Source organism: Cynocephalus volans, chromosome 8, assembly GCF_027409185.1.
Source record: "Cynocephalus volans isolate mCynVol1 chromosome 8, mCynVol1.pri, whole genome shotgun sequence".
In the NCBI taxonomy this organism is placed as follows: Eukaryota; Metazoa; Chordata; class Mammalia; order Dermoptera; family Cynocephalidae; genus Cynocephalus; species Cynocephalus volans.
In genome coordinates, this window is record NC_084467.1 from 34,048,894 (window position 1) to 34,065,208 (window position 16,315).

The window sequence follows — 16,315 nt, forward strand, 5'->3', positions numbered from 1 at the left end:
CCAAGCAGCTCAGCAGGTAGGGACACCCAAACCTTTATTTCCAAATAGCTGAACCCTTACTAGTCCTCTGTATATTGGGTTGCCAATTTTCCACTGAACTTTATTATTGGACATGGAATTTCTAAGAAGCGGCTCCAGGAATCCCCTGGGTTCCAACTATCTCCTGGCAGCAACCCAATTTCCCCTTGATAACCAGTATAGTGATCCCCTCCTCTTCCTTCTGGTTCAGTGGTATAAGGAGTTCCAAAATGGCCAGAGTCAGGCTCAGCTTCCAATTTGTCAGAACCATGGCTGTGTTCTTCAGTGGGAACATTCCTCCTTTAGGAAACAACACCCCAAACCTGTCAAGCCCAAGGTCATAAAAATGGAAAGAAAAAATTCTATTAAATGGAATATCAGCTGTAATAATTAGAAAGGCCACTCCTAACTCTTCCCAGTCTGTGGGTTCTTGCTATGAAGAAGACAACACCCAATATTGACTGCTGTTCTAGAGCATATACTACATCCTACAGGTGAACTCAAACCTCGCATGGTGTCATATCCCAGCTGGCCTCCTGAACCTTCACTACAGATGTCTTAGAAGCCCTATGCTGAAGGCAACTGACATGCTGGATGACAATATGAAGCAGAGCTACCCGCCAGCCCAAAACACTCACTTTGGAATTGTTATGCATGAAAGAAATGCATCCCTACATTCTTTAAGCTATTCTATTTGGGGGGGTCTCTTTGTTCCATGCCTTCAATATTGCCCTAACTTAAGATAGCAGTCTTGGCTGTTTGCATAGCCCTAAGTTGTGCTTGTTCTGGTTAAGTTGCTGGGAGGGTGGGTTGGGGTGGAGGCTGGAAAAAGGAGAGCCTCTGGCCCTATAACATGGACTTAAATATACGTATTTGCTGCATATTCCCCACTGGACAACCCTGTGCCTCAGAAAACCACCCTGTACCTCACTTCCAGGTGCTGCTCTTCCTCAGGAGTTCTCCCTCCATGGTGGAGGGAAGAATGGGGAAAGAGGGACATCCAGAAGCCAGTAGGACTGCCTGGAACCTCTTTGAATTGCTCCCTGCCCCATGCAGGTCCATTGCTGCCTGAATATAACTCAACTGAAAACTTGCCACTAGCCTACCGCCTGTCTCCCACCCAGCCCTCTCCTGTTCTGTGTTGCTGGTGATCATAGAGACACCCAACTACTTTCTATCTCCCCAGGGGATTCCTCCTGTCTTCCCAATGCTTTTTCAGACCCATCTCCCTCCCTCTGTGGCATCATCAGGGAAGGCATGAGTAACCAGCGCTAGTTCCCTTCCTGTGCTGAGGTAGGGAAGAGAAAGGTCACAGAGAACCTGTAGCAGATGGAGGAGCAGGAATTATAGTAAGGCGGATACAGCATGCATAATTGCATTCATATGAAATTTCCAGAAATGGAAAATCCATAGAGACAGAATGCAGATTAATGGTCTCCAGGGGCTGAGGGGAGGGAGAATGGGCAATGACTTATTAATGGGTATGGGGTTTCATTTTGGGGTGATGAAAATGTTCTAGAATGAGATAGTACTGATGGTTTCACAACATGGTGAGTGTACTAAATGCCACCGAATTGTATACTCTAAAATGGCTAAAATGGTGAATTTTATGTTATGTGAATTTTGTCATAATTAAAAAGTAGCAAAACAGTTGGATTTTATTCTAACTGGAGTGAGAAGATGCTCCAGAGTTATAGGAGTGAATCTGGCAGCGACTGAAGTAAACAGAGCTGTAAAAGAATCATTTGACCTTGTAGTCCTTCTTGGAGCATCTGTTCCCTCCTGCATGGAGAGGTGATGGGATGGAGGAGAGGAGGGGACAGAGCAGACAGAGGAGAGGATGCTGCCTCCCGAAGGGGACGAAAGGCAGACAGCTGAGCTGTCCACCGTTTCTGGATTTTCCTGACTGTCGTGGATTTTTTGTTGTTTGTGCTCATTTGTTTGTTTTTAATTACCCAGCCTTGTAATGCCTTCCTATTTGGGGAGAACCCAAATGGGAGGGATCTTCCTTCATAAATCTTTGTTAAAGGTAAGGACCTCTTCTCCTTGCCCTGCTCCGCATCCCCACCTGCCAGCTGCACTGGATCTCAAACATCTGACCTAGCTCAGCTAATGGGACACTCCATCTGGGACTTTGAATCAAAAAGAGTGATGCAGAGACACAGATGAGACCAGGTCAGAGACCACTCAGAACAGCTGAGCCACCAAGGACGAGAGTTCACTGGCATCATGCAGAGTCTGGGACTTTGGCACTGAATGTCCAGAGGCAGTTGCACCTGGCAGCATCCTTACTAGCCTGATCCTGAGGGGTGACCTTGGCTGTGGTGGCCGCTGCCTGACCTCTTGTTCTGGCTATTTTCCCAGCCTGGTTTGCCAGCCTCCGTTCAATTCCCAAGCTACCTGATATCCTTCCAATAAATTCCTTGACCGCTCAGGTTAGCCAGAGCTTGTTTCTGTTACTTGGAACCCTGTTACATTGATGTAGTCTTTCCACCTCCCTTCAAAACAGAAAACATGGTGCATTCTAATTAAATGCCTATGGCTCCTTACAAAACTGAAGTACTGTCTGCACCTTGATTCTTGTACATGTGTGTATTTCACTTTAAACGTTACAGATATGAAAACAAAATGCATTTTCATGCACTGAGTTATTGTAACTATGGTGATGGGCAGAAAGAGCACTGCTCTAGCATTAAAAGACCAGGCCACCGCTAGTTGTGCAACCTTGGGCAGATCAGTTTCTTCTCTATTTAGGCTAAGGTGAACTGTGAACCCTTTTCCAGTGCTGAAGATTCTGTGATTTGGGAAATGCAAAAGACAATTTATATTTAGCACCACAGCTAGGAAAACAAACTATTCTCTCTCACCGAGAGGCTCTGTCTGGCTCAGTATCATTCAACTGTCAATTTGACAATTGTCAATCAGACAATTTCAGCTGTCAGGCTTTACTTTATCTATTAAATAGTGCACAGTCTTGTAGACAAGCAACAAGAGTTAACACCAACCTCATCCCCCATGGAGTATGTCATCTGCAATAATAGTACTTGGATATATATATCACACTTGGATAGCATGTACTGCATGCCACTGTTCTAAGTGTTTCCCCTATGTAAGCTGATTTAATCCTTACAACAACCCCATGAAGTGCTATTAGTATCCTATTTTACAGAAGAATAACCAGAAACACAGAGAAGTTAGGTAATTTGCCTAGTAGGTGGAAGAACCAGTATTCAAACTCAAATTATCTGACTCCAGAGTCCAAACATCTTGTGTGTGTGCATTAAAATTCACATAACATAAAACTCACCACGATAGCCATTTTAAGGGTACAATTCAGTGGGGTTTAGTACACTCACAGGATCCATGCCTTTTTTTTTTTTTTTTTTTTTTTTTTTTGGCGGCTGGCTGGTGCAGGGATCCGAACCCTTGACCTTGGTGTTATAACACTGCACCCTGACAAACTGAGCCAATCTTCCAGCCCAGAATCCATGCTTTTAATACTACACTATGCTACCAAAACCATATATATTTTCAAATAAATAAACTCAACTTACAAAGGGTTTTACAGACCAGGAGATATGGTGAGATAGAGCTGTCATGTCTCTCCTCCACTGCATTCAGTGCTAACAATGCAATTTCCAAATGAAGATTATAGAGATGTGGTGTGATTCCTGGTACTGGGAAGCTCCTAGTTCTAGTCCACTCTTTGCCTGCACAGAGGCTGCATCTAATCTTAATCAAGCTAGAACAATGACTGTCCATCACATTTTACTGCTTCAGTGATGGATGGAGCATGGGAATCTCATACTTCCCCAAGGACTGGTCCCGCTGTTTAATGACATCTGGTCTCCAGAAAGTCCTGACCTACATTCTCTTTCACAGATGAATGCTTTCAACTTTTACCCTGACTTTGGGGGTAGAAGGGCAGGTTTGAGAAAAGTTGGTCAACACTTTTTCTGTGATGATCCCTCGTGACCAGTCTGTGTGTGTGGCCTTGGACAAATTAGTACTCTTTCTGAAAAGTCTCCCCTGTGACTTTCATTCACTCAGCAACTATTGGTGGCACCTGCTTTGTGGCAGGTCCTGAGCTGAGCCCTGGAAGCAGGAAGGGTTGGAGGGGTAGCTGGGGAGGTGGGCGCTGGGCAAGTGGTTCTCAAACTGGTTGAGGAGAGAGTCACCTAATGGAGCTTTTCGAAATGCTGTGTTCACTGCCACTGGGTTCTGATATCCCATGTGAGCTGTGGGGGCTGCGGTGGCAGATATAACTCATGTTCCTTATCTTCCCTCCAACCACCACCACTGCCCATTCTCCCACCCCAGGCACACTTGTGCTTTCAGAACCATTGAAATTGGTGATTTCTGAGGCTACTTTGGGCTGTAAAATTCTGTGGTTCATTCATTAATATATTTCTCAATTCAGCATTTCTTGGGTGCTTCCTCTGTTCTAAGAACTGAAGATGCAGAGGACAATGAAGCCTCAGTAGACACAGTCCCTGCCCCCTGGACACTCTCAGTCTGCTGGAGGCAGCCAGACATACAGACAGTGTCAGTATAGCATGAAGAACTCAGGGGCAGGGGAGCATTTCGTGAGCAGAATGTCCCTCAGTTGACATGTCAACGTTCTCTTCTCCAGAATAATTGATTCCTTTGCCTTCTTTTCAAAGCTCCTATTTCCTAATGATCAAACACAACAATATAATAAACATCTGACAATTTTAAACCTAAACATCTACCTTCCTTCTGGTTTCAAATGCAAAGCATATTCTCCACACAGCCTCATACCACTCCCCAAACCCTGCATGCTAACATTTTTCTGCCGAAAGGACATTTTAATGAGGAACTTGGTTCAGGCATCAGCTATAGAACATTAATATTCATGGTTAGTATTTGTAAAAACCTTTATTTCAATCTTTTGTTTCTGTTGAGGGGGGGAGTCTTAAAATGGCCAGAAATTCCCAATTCCTGTTTTTTCTATACAGGCCTCTATTTTCAGAGTATTTTCTTTTTGGCTTCCATTATTTCATCTGGGTTGGCAAGGAAAGTTAGTTCTGCTCCTGTCCAAGTGTTAAATGGATACTCATGTGTCTCTTTGCCACATTGGTATAATTAATTTTATTGCAAATAGGATTTTTCTTTTTCCCCCTCTGCATGCAAATGTGGTCCCCTTTCAGTGTTTGCATAATAGCAGTAATTCTTTCATTTGTACAAAAGGACATGCATTATTTTGGCAGATAGATGGAGCTTTGATGGAGAGATTATTACATTTCCAAAAGCAAAGAGAATAAATCAGAATTTAGCCAGACGCTGACTAACCCCCCTTCCCCCACCTCTACTGATCATGAGCCAAGTGTCTAACACACTACACTTTCCTCCCAGACAACAAACCTTGCAGAACAGGAGGACCTTGCTGGCTAGTCTGTATTCTCTGCCCTTCTTTGCCTTGCTCTGTGGACTGTATCACCTGGGCTCCCTTGTCCTCTGGCTTCTGGTTGGGTTTAGCCAATGGCAGGCATGAGCATGAGAACAGAGGGTGAGAGCAGAGAGAGGCTGTGCTATTCTTTCCCCTGCGCCCTCCCTGCCTTGCTGTGGGTCCAGCAGTGGTCCTGCTCCTCCTGGGCCACAGCTCTGTCCAGTAGCCCCTCTTCCACAAATATAGCCCTCACTGAACTCTGATAATCCCCTTCCTTCTCACTGCTTCTGCTAGACCCTGGCAGCTTCTCTACACCTTGTCGGCTAAACCTGCCCACTTCTATGTAAATAGTCCTTATGTTCAGCCCCTTTGTATGTGGACTGTGCCATCTCTTTCCTTCCAGGACACTGAGAGAAACGCCATATTACTAACACTTAACTCACTAGGTCCCCCTCTCTGCCAAAGACCCATAGCACTGGGAAAGTAATAAGAAAGCCCAAAACACTGAGGTATAGAGACATCTACATGTCCGCAGAGTTCTTAGAAATTCCACAAAGCAGAAGAGGAGTTTTTCCTAGGCGTGTCTAGCTCCACTGCAGTCACGTAGATGACCAGCATCTGCTGGTTTTGCCTGCTTGTCACCCAGTCATCTTCTGGTCACAGCCCTCTGATTTTCCTTGGGGAGCCACCTCTTCACTTCTCTTGGTACACATGGATCGAGTGGGGCTATTTTCACCCTCAGCTCAGAGGAAACATGAGACCCCCAGCTGGGCCACTCAGGGCATCACTTCCCCCAGACTACAATGATTGGTCCGGCAATGGGCACATGATCTAAGATAGGCCAATGACAACCATCTGAATGAAGTTCTGGGACCTTTGCTGGAGCAGCTAGGGAGGGGCAGAGCTTCCCTGAGAACAATCAATCACAGGAAGCAGAGCCAGGACACAAAGAGAGGAAAACTGGGCCCTGATCACATCATCAGAGCCCCGGATCAAGCCCAGCCTGGCTTTTGCAATTACATAGGGAAAAGTTCTGGTTTTTTAATTTGCTTAAGCTGGGTTTCTGTCACTGAAAAAATCCTGACTAGCACATTGAAGATGGGATCTCTTTACACACTAGCAACCATCATGGACGGGATAAGGGAGAGGCAAAGAGGAAAACAGAATTTAATATTTCTGGAGCATCTATTGTATGCTCCAGAATAGAGTACATATAAACGTAGGTTAATTTGTTTAATTCTCAAAATAGCTTTGTTCAGCTCTGTTGAGGAACTTAGCAAGTGCTACACAATTAGCAAATGGCAGAGTTAAGTTCAAACCAAGGACAGTCTGCTTGCAAAGTGACATGTTTGCTCCACTCTGATCTGCTGCCATTGTCATCGTGATCTTCATCATGTTCCTTCTATTACCATCGCCATCATCTTCGGGAAGCTCACTGATGATCTAGACCGAAGGAGAGGAAGCTGAGGTTTGTAGCTACCAGGAAACGCAGACTTTAAAACTTAGGCAGACCAGTTGGCTTAGTTGGTTAGAGCACGGTGCTGATGACACCAAGGTCCGTTCCATCCCTGCACTGGCCACCAAAAACAAAACAACAAAACAAAAAACATATATGTGAGCATGCAAATGACTATAACAAGAAGTAGGGATTGATCATTACCAATAACGAGGAGCAGATGTCATGTCCAGGAAGATTGCTTCCATTTGAGGTTCTGGAAGAATTCGGACTTTTAGAAATGGCAGAAGGGAATCCAAAGATAGGAAAGAGTCTAAGTAAAGGCATCAAGGATAGAAATACCAGACCGTAAAAAGATTCAGTTTTCACATTTACAAAATAATGAAGTTCTCCATAGTTCTGTCCTTGGTTCCCTTCTTTATTTTCTCCTGACGATCTTCCTTGGCAGTAACAAGATCAGTAAGCTGATAACTCCCCAGTCTCTCATTTACCATGATGCTTGGCACAGTCACTCCAAACTCAGGCTGAGCAGGGAGAGCTATTCAGTCTTCCAGTGTGGATATAGTGTGGAGTTCACCTTGAAGGCCCAAGGAATAGTGAAATGGTAATCATGCTGGCTGGTGTTAAAGGTGAACCTAGAAGCCTCTGACCATATCTTTAAAACCTCCACATGTCTAGACTCCTATCCAGCTCCCAAAGAAAGAGGTGTCATGTGTTCTAACACTGACGCTTGTTCCAAACATGGTATGAATTCAGCCCTAGGGACACAGCACTTTTTCCCTCTCCAGCAGAAACCCTGCTCCTGACCTCTCCTTTCCCCTGTAGATGTCTCCTTACTCTCTGAATGAGGGACAAGCTTTTGCACAAACATCAAGTACCTCATTTCAGCACACTTCCTCCCTACATCCATTAACAAAAGGTGTTGCACCGATGCTAAACCAGTGTGTCTGCCAAGCAAAATACACAGAAATTCAGTGCACTATTTTTAAAAGCAAGTTAAATAAGGTGCCTTTAAAGTTGAGTCCCCTGGGATTGTGCCGAGTCCCTAGGTTCTTGCTTTTATGAGCCCAAGGGACCAAGCAGGTTAGCTTTAATTGTTTAACTAGGCCACGTAAGCCACCCAGCCCCTGTCTAACAGGACATTATTTATAGGCATGGCATCATCGCATAGCTGAACTGTTCTTCTCAGATTGAGATCATCCTTTGGTTTGTTGGGATACTTTTTAAACTCAGGAGGGAAGAAACGAACTGTTTCTTCATTAATAGAAACTGCTGATAAAAACAGAAAATTAGAATAATATTGAGATGCTAACTTTTAGTGGTGTGAAAGGCAGGAACTTAATATCTCCTCCTGGCAAGATTTTTGATTCACAGCTATGGAAAATTCGAAGGTGATATTTTGACCACGGGAGCTGGGGCAAATTGGTTAAGATTACTAGTCTGGAAAACTCAATTGAACCTAATTTTCTTCATAAAACATTTTACTGTGGTTTGATATAACTTTATTGTTCATGTGGTGGAGATTGATGTGGTTTTCATTGTTTGGACTACACACGATACATTCTAAAGGAATGAGTTTATTTTGCTGTTATTTTTTCAGATAGACTTTCCAGCTATGTCATAACCTCATGATTTTTTTTTTGGTTTGTTTTATTTATCAAAGCCAATTGACACATATACTTGTTATTTAATTATAATGAAAACAATGGCTAACATTTATTGAACACTATGTGCCAGGTGCTGTATGTAAACAGTTCAGACATATTATGTCATTTAATCCTCCGATACTTCTACCAATTTCTATTATTCATTGAAGATGAGGAAAATGAGGCTTACAGGGTATGTAACCTGCCTGAAGTCCTACAACTAGTTATCAGGGTAACTGGGACTTAAAGCCAGCAACTGAGTGATTCCCAGGGATTTCCAAACCTCTTCACCACCATGGGCTGTACTATAGGCTGACTTCCACTGAAAAATGGACGGTACACTTTCTCCATCCAGTTCTGCAGTTCAATCATAGAGTTTTTGAGATGATTTTGCGGGGGGGTGCTATGCTATCCGAAGGGCAGAGAAACCCTTGCCAAAAACAATAGACTTTTAAGTTACCTTATTTTCACTGAAACAATAAAAATGTTTACACATTTTGGAAATTTTTTATAATAAATACAAGTAAAATTATTTTAATAAAAATATTACTTCAAGTATGCACTTATGTAGCTATAGCATGTAGTTTTCAGACTCCAAAATTAATGGGTTTTCCAACAAAATGAAAAGCTTTAAAATGTAGATTGAATTTCCAGTCAAGATGAATGCTTTGACCCACCCCCTTTGCTCCAAACACATTGCAATGGCTGATAAAATATAAGAGATGGGACAATAGATAAACATCTCCACTGACCAGACCTGGAAATGAATCACAGTGGTGAGTGGGTTTGAAGCCACAGGTATGTTATGTTCTAGGTCTGCAAGCACATAGTGGCAGTTCAAATCTTGGCTCCTACCATGTAATGGGAACTAAAAGTGCTTCATGCACAACAGTGTATCAGAACCAGGCTCACTGCTTGAAGAAGCTAGGGCCGGCAATAGGGCTCCCCTTCTACGGAAAGAACTCTATTAAGTTAAAACAATTATCAACTCACTTCCTGAGACTACAGTTTTACAGGAGATTCTTGGCTTAGGAAAGCAGACTGTAGATACAACTTCCTGGCGAGGAACTGAGCCAGCCACCTGCTGCCACACAACTAGATCTGTGATAGCCCCAGTATCACAGCAGAACAAATTCTTCCTGGTACTGTAGTAGTGGCCTGGGAAAGGGTCAGATGGAGGCAACCGAAAATCCCCAAAACTGCTAGATGAATAGAATGAGAAAAAATAGCACACACACACACATACATGTACACACATGCACATACACACACACATTCCCATTCATTTTCTTTTTTTACTAAATTCAATTTTACTTATATTTATTTTTGTGGGGTACAGTGTGTTGTTTCAATACATGCATATCCTGCACAATGATTCACTTAGGGTAGATGGCATAGTTTTGCTCCCTTTAGTTCACCCCTAATCTTCCCACCTACCCCGACCCCTCCTGGTAACCATTATTCTACTCTCTGCTTTTTCTTCTTTTTTTTAATGCACAAAAATTAACATCCTTATTGCAAAAAGAACTCTTAAAAATGAATTAGAAAAATCTAAGCATAAATATGGTGAAGGACTTGAGCAGAGAAGTCACACACCCGAAAGAAACACACGTGTTTAATAGGTACGTTCTAGCATCTGGTTACAGGTGGAAGGGGGCTGGCCCAGCCCAAGTAGCAGAACCCTGGGCGCTGGGCTGGCTCTGTTGCTGGCCAGGATGTGTGGCAGCAGGGGCTGGGCTGAGGCTCATGGACCCCATCTCTCAGGACCTCTGGGCAGTCTTTGGGCAGGGGCCCATCCCCGTTCAAAATGTAGCTGCCATAATAAATAAAGAACCCTAGTACTAAAGAAGATAGCCTAGAAAATCATCAAAACCATTGATTGAAACACAAAATGCCTAGAGATGAAATTAACTTTATGAAACAGTCTTACAAAGATTTTTAAATAAGTTATGTCTACAATGTTCAAGGGCATAAATTCAGGCATTACATCCATTAATGGTGACTAAGATATTATGAAACATGAAGCAGACATAAGTGAAACAAAACCAGGTCAGTATCTAGAAAAAAACAAATATGTGTTGGAACTCAAAAAATGTAGTTACCAAAATAAAATCTCAAAAACAAAATAAACTCTAGATTAGATCCAAAGAGAGTAGTAAATTGGGAAATAGTTGTGAGGCACACACAAAGAAATTATTCCAAAGCGAAAAAGAGATGATGTTTATCATAGTGGTTAACAGACATGGAAGACACATTGAGAGACCCCAACATGTATCTGGTAGATGTTCCAAAAGAAGACAATGGAGGAAATGATGGAAAAGCAATATTTGAAGAGATTAGAGCTAAGAATTTTTACCATTGAGTCATGTCCTCTGATGGAAAGGACACTCCATGGACAGAGCATGACACTTCATGGCAAAAGTGCAGAGATCATCAGTGATGAAGACACTCCTGAGGGCTACCAAAGAGAAAAGACAAAATACCCAGAAGGATCCATTAGACTGACAATAGACTTACTGTTATTAATACTTGTGGTCAGAAAATAATGTAATAATATCCTTAAAATGTTAAGGGAAAATAGCTGCCAACCTAGGGTTTTATATTCAGCTAAATTATCATTTAAAAATGAGGCCAAAAAAGGCACTTTTGGATACATGAAGACTAAATGAGTTCCCCACATACAGATCCACACTGACACACTTAGTAAAAGATGTACTTCATTAAAAAGAAATGTGAAACTACAACAAAGGTAAAGGATAGAAGAAACAATCAAATAATGGTAAAATAATAATAATAACTACATGTGTTCATGTGTTTGTAAATTGAATTAAATATTGACTGTGCATGATAAAATTCTGTCTATAAGGATAGAAATGCTAAATAAAAATATACTTGTTGTAATACTTTTAATTCAAGTAGAATATGTTAAAACTCTATGAAAAACAACTAAAAGAACAGATTAACAACCAACACAGGAAAAAATAAAAGATATATTTTAAAAATAATTTATCAACCTAATGAAAAGCAAAAAAGACTGCGAGAAAACACAAGGAAAATGTCAATATAGAGAAAATACAAAATAAGTTAAAGTTAATCAGTAATCACAGTAAGTGTAATTGGACTAAATGTACCTATTACAAGACAGAGATTAACATTGGATTAAATTTTAAAATCCAGCTTCTTGATACATATATGATCCATACCTAAAGCAATGCAAACAAGAAGATTGAAAGTAAAGAGATGGAAAAAGTTATATCACATATATACTATCCCAAATAAAACTATTGAAGTCATGTTAATTTAATGCAAAATGCAAAAAGCTATTGGGAATTTAGAAGGACATTACATAACAATGATAGAAACAATCTACCTGGAAGAAATAAAAAATATGAATTTATATGCATATAAAAACATAGCTTCAAAATGTAAAAAGCAAAATATACAGAATTACCAGAAAAATGGATAAATCCATAATCACAGTCCAAGATTTTTCAAACACCTTTATCAGAAACTGATACATCAAGCAGGCAATAAATTATTAAGGTTACAGTAAATTTGAAGAACAAAGTTTTAAATCATGACATAACACATAATGTTTCAAACTTTTTTTAATACGGCCCCTTTAAGAAATATATTTTATATCAAAACCCAGTGTACAAATGCGTGTGTATGCATGTACACACATACATTAGATAGATAGATATTTAACAAAGAATACCCACATTTCATATGAGTGATGCATTCCAATACTATCTATTTTATTACCATTTTTTAAAAAGTGAATTACAACAAACTATATTTATTTCACAAACCAATAATGGATTGTGAATTACAGTTTACAAAACACTGATCTTACAAATAAATACAGCTATGTATCCACCAAGTAAAAGTTATACATTCTTTTCAACCTAAAGTAAACAGTAAATACAATGGTGAAACCACAGAAGCTTTCTCAATAAACTTAGGAGCAAGCAAGGATACTTGCCATCAACACTTCTATTTCACATTGTATTAGAAGTCAAGGTTAATGTACAGTGGGGTTAAAAGGAATCAAGTAAATGAATTCGAAAAGTTGAATATAACAAACAAGCTGATTTATTATCTGTATGAATAACCTCAGATAATCTACAGACAAATTTTTAGTATTCAGAAGAGAGGTCCACAGGTTCTGAACACAAGAACAATAAGCATTCATAATTTTCCTGAATACAAGTAATAATCAATTAGAAAAAGTAATAGAAAAAAGTTATCATTCATAACAGTAACAAAAACATAAAATGCTATGAAAAATCTTTAAAAAATGTGCAGAGCCTATATGAAGAGCATTACAAAACATTGTGGAAAGATTTAAAGGAAGACTGGAATAAATGGAGAGACATAAATGTTCAAGGATGATGTAGACATAATATGCTGAAGGTGGTGATTCCAAAATATTCTAAAATTTAATGCAATTCCAGTCAAAATCCCAACAGGAAAAACTGATCCTGAAATTAATTGGGAAAAGCAAAGAGACTTGAATAACTGAGATAGTTTTGAAAAGAAGAAGGTTGGGGGACTTGCCTACCAGATGCATTGGTTTATCTCAAGCCATAATAACTAAGAAAACATGAGATTGGCTTAGAGATGGACAAACATATGAAGGGAGCAGGACAGAGAGTACAGAAACAGACTGATATGAAAACTTGATATATGACAGAGGCAGCATCATAATCAGTACAGAAAGGTTGGGTGGCTTAATAATTTGTCACATATCCAAAAGGAAAAATTAAAATTCAGTTCTTAACTAGCATCATATAAAATAAATCCCAGGTAGATTAAAGATTAATATGAGTAATTAAAACTTGAAGATTTCAAAAAGAAAATATAGAAGAATATCTTTATGGTTGTAGAGAAAGAAAGACTTTTTAAAAAATAAGATTTCCTAAATGAGAAGCAAAAAGTACTAACCGTAATGGAAAAGATTGATATATTTGTCATTGAAATTATCTTATATCCAAAAAAAGTTACCATGAACAAAGATAAAGACAAGATATAGAAAGGAAAGATTTGTGATCCATAAAATTGGCAAAGGATTAGCATCTAAAATTCACACAGAAATTCTACAATTCGATAATAAAAAAATGCTATAAGAAAATAAGCAAAGAACATAAACAGACAATTCACAGAAGAAAAGCAGACTTGAATGGACCATAAATCCACACAAAAAACGTATTTGAGCACACTGGGAATCAGGACGTTGCAAATTACAGAACACTTCACACCATCAGATTTTCAAAATTTAGAATTTTGCTAACACCAAGCACCAAGGACTAGTTATAGTTACAAGGATGTCCACATACTGTTTGTGGAAGTATAAATTGGCACAATGATTTTGAAGAATAATTTGACCTTATCTAAAATGAGCTACTCTCTGACACAGCGATTCTACACCTAGTATATACTGCAGAGAAACTCTCACATATGTGTACAAGCAGACAAGAAAGTTCATTACAGCATCTCAGTGAAAGCTAAAAATGGAAACAACCTAAGTATCCATAAACAGGAGAAAGGATATAGTAAATTGTAACATGTTCATTCAGTGGACTACTCTACAACAGGTAAGCAGATAAACAAAAGGTACATGTGTCCGTGTGGATAAACCTTAAAACATAAGGCTGAGTAAGTTGCATATGAGAGATTCAGGATGATACCACTGGCAATGTTGAAACCTGTAAATTATGCTATTATTTATGGATACATACAAATGGAGCAATAATATAAAAATATGAATGTTCCTATCAAATTTTTCTGTGATCATTTATTTAATTGTTTTCCTGTTTTGAGACATTTAGGTTACTTTTAATTTTTTGTTTATATAAATAAAAAAAGCATGACAAACATTTTCGTGAAAATATATTCTATGTACTTTAAATTATTTCAGAACTGGGATTCCCGGATTACAGAGCATGAATCTTTTGATGAATTGCTTCCCCAAAGTGAAAAAGATGGTATGAGACAATGGTATCTCAAACACTACGTATATAATTAGAAATAACTCTTACTTCATGGTCATACTCTTGACTTTTCACATCTTAAATTAAAACTATGTTTCAGAATTTGGGGGCAAAGGAAAACATTTTATTCTTTAATCTAAATTATAATTAGACTTCTTGAAAGTTGACTTTTTAAAACCAGCATGCTGGGGACTCCTGTATCTTCCTCAAGTATGAGAGGAACATATTGAGAAACACCAAAATATGAGAAATTAAATATAAAGATAACAAAAGCCCAATCTGTTCTCTGGGTGATTAATTAAACAAACTTTTATAAAAGTCAGAAAACATTTTGTATTTTCCACCCGTATAGGTTTATTGGGGCATCTTTTGGAAGTAATTAAGTGGTGGTAAAACTTGTAGAGACATATGCATAAGAATGATTGCTGTAGCACTGTACAGGCAGAAAAACTAGAAACAGAGTGAAAGGCTGTGTCACTGGGAAATGGTCGAATAGATGTTGCCACATGCATGCTGTGGAATATAATGCAGCAATTTAAACATACACTTCATCTCTGGCTACTTAGTTGGAGACATTTCCATGAGGTACTGCTAAGTGGGGAAAGAAAAATGTAAGGAAAGGATATATAATAAAAACAATAAACAAAAATACTACATGAGTATGTATAACTGTATATGATTATATCATGAACATGGGTTACTTACAGGTAGAAGGAAGGAGGGGAAAACTGGAGGGGAGATGGGAGAAGAGACAGGAAAAGAAAATTCTCTATTCTTACAGAAAACTTGGACAAGTATTTAAGTAAAACTCTATGAATGGGGCAGTACAAGAAGCAAGAAGGAGACATGTGACTCAAACATGGTGGGAAAAGCCCATTTCAGAGCTGCCCCTGAATAATTGGTCACATCATTTGGAGGTCACCAGTATTAGAAACTGATAAAGATTCCACGTTCTATCCTTTATGTTTAGTTGTATGAGAGTACTTCAAAAAGTTCATGGAAAGACTCATGTTATTTTTTAATTCTATATTTCCATGAACTTTTTGAAGTGCCCCTGCATATTAGATAGCATAGCAGATATCATAGAGTCCTCGTTTAAGTAAATAAATAAAATTAAAACCTTATAGGATGAAATTAGACTGACCAAATGATATAAAAAATATCAAGCCAATTTTATTTACCATTTTAAAATGGAACACATGAAATGACCACATTTTCCCTTAAGTTACATTAGAAAATATAATCAGAACACAAGCATAGCATTTAGGTTCTTGTAACTTTTGCCTTGATCCTAATTTCCTTCACTCTGTTGGCTAAGTAGTTAGTGTGCATATACAGAACTTGAAGATCATGAAGGTGGGTGTATCAGCAAATTTCCTCAGTATATCATACGGATTTACCTAAATTAAAAGCTATATGTATGTGCCTTTCTAGGGGACTAGTCATATTTCTCTGACTTACTCTTTCAGCCATTCTCATCTCTCTCCTTTCTCCCTGGTTTAGAAATTCCTCCATGTAAGACTGTTTTTGTAAAAAACTGGACTGGCTAGTTAGTTCAGTTGGTTAGAGCATAGCCTTATAACCCCAAGGTCATGAGTTCAGATCCCTGTACCAGTCAACCACCAAAAAAAAAAAAACCACATATTTTTTATATGTGTATATATATATAAAATTAAATTAAAAATTGCCCAAGTGTCTTCCAAAGTGACTGTACCATTTTGCATTTCCACGAGCAATGAATTAGAGTTCATGTTGCTCCACATTCTCACGGGCTTGTGGTGCTGTCAGTGTT